Raw genomic sequence first — 1,731 nt, forward strand, 5'->3', positions numbered from 1 at the left:
TGGCTGTAATTCTGCACCAAGGCTGATGTTCCTGATAAAGACTTCAGATACGGAATTAGGGGAACTCTAAGGCCTGTATAAAAGCATCCAAAAAGCAGCATGTCATAAGACCTTTAAGCTACATTAGTGTAAGCTAGGTGTACTTATTAAACTGGCAACTGAGTGTACTCGCTCTAGATATTTGTCCTTTGTTCAGCTGTTTTGTAACTTGATTCGTCATTGTTGGTAAAGGAACATTTTCCTTTCACTCAATGAGGAAGTGCTGAGATGCTGAAGACCATGCCAGAAAAGGTGGTGAATAAAAAGGGTAGTTCCTACTTGAACTTATGTTATTTGCCCCCTCTAGTGAAACGTCATAATCTCTTCTTAAATCCATTGGCAGTATGGAAAGCCATCACAACCCCAGCCTGCTGAGCTCCTGCTTTACCCCTGTAAAAAAATTTGCCCTAAAGCTTTAAACAAGAAATCGAGAAAAGAAACTGTAAATGAATCGATAATCATAAACATTTAGTATCTTCTTTTGGCCTTATCACATTACAGTAATCATAAGAACAGGTCTGAATAGTAAGTGTAGGGATTTGATGAAAAAAATGTTTTTTATCAACACTAATCTTAAAGTTTAACTTTAAGTAAGTCTAGCTGTTTGTCTATAAACAAAGAAACTAAAAATAAAACCTCAACTATATAACCTGGCCTGCTCTTTCCTGTTCAAAACATTTGAAGCAACACCCCTATGCCTAATGTGTCTAATACGGGCGTCACGATTCTCCAAATCCTTGATTCAATTACATTTTCAATTCTAGGGTCACGATTTGATTTGATTCTCGATTTGTTCTTCGATTCTTTTTAAAGCACAAGTTGCTATGCCATTGTTTTGACTAGACTTGTATGTAACAATGTCTGACCCTTGTTGGCAATGTACCACACAACATTGTCAAATTGAAACATGCTGAAACAAGACAATTTGTCAATAGAGTAAGACGCTTCGCACCACAGGAAGTTTGGTGTTTGATCCCCCAACGCCGTCTTCCAGGCAGCACTACGATTAGGCACTGGTTAGTTACAGTTGAAGACAACGGTTGCAGTTGTTAATGGCTTAAAACACTATCAAGCCAGCACAGCAGCTGAGCAGACCGATAGTAGAGAGTGTGACTCGGTGGACGGAAGTCCGCTAACTTGTTGCTCTCTCTACAATAACCATTATAAGCTGCTCTGTTTAGGCTACAAAAGGTGCATGCATGCTGAAATTCACCGTGCGGTTTTGTTGGGATAAAGCTATAAGCAGAAGGAATATCCGCTAGCTGCTAGGCTAATGTGCAATGGTAAACACACAGAATATATAGCAAACGCACATAGCAGAGACTGCCAAACTGTGGCTTTTTTGTCGACAAGGCGAACGTTGTCAATACAATTCACTGGAAATCCAAAATACTTCCACACTTCAGTGAAAGAGGAAGGGGCTCAAGTTTTGTCAATGGGTCTCCAGCATTGGCAGTTGCCATGCTATCTTTTTATTATTTTATTTATTTATTTGATTAGGACAATGCACATTAATGAACATTTCTGTAAATGCGTTAGCCAATTGGCTAGTTTTCAACTGTAGTCCTACCTAGGATGCATGTCTTTTATGGTGGGAAGAAACCGGAGTACCCGGAGGAAACCCACGCAAACACGGGGAGAACATAATCCAGACACAGAAAGGCCCGGAACGACCTGGATTCGAACCAAGAA

At 40.0% G+C, this 1,731-nt stretch overlaps 1 protein-coding gene and 1 long non-coding RNA gene across 5 annotated transcripts in view; one reads left to right on the forward strand and one right to left on the reverse strand.

Moving 5' to 3' along the window:
• The window catches only part of ppp1r37 (protein phosphatase 1, regulatory subunit 37), a 45,352-nt gene that overhangs the window by 18,499 nt on the left and 25,122 nt on the right, over positions 1 to 1,731 (forward strand). The window lies entirely within an intron of this gene.
• Positions 1 to 1,731, reverse strand: part of LOC116673256 (uncharacterized) — a 16,600-nt gene that overhangs the window by 9,819 nt on the left and 5,050 nt on the right. The window lies entirely within an intron of this gene.

The sequence above is a fragment of the Etheostoma spectabile genome, chromosome 3 (assembly GCF_008692095.1).
Source record: "Etheostoma spectabile isolate EspeVRDwgs_2016 chromosome 3, UIUC_Espe_1.0, whole genome shotgun sequence".
NCBI classification, from domain to species: Eukaryota; Metazoa; Chordata; class Actinopteri; order Perciformes; family Percidae; genus Etheostoma; species Etheostoma spectabile.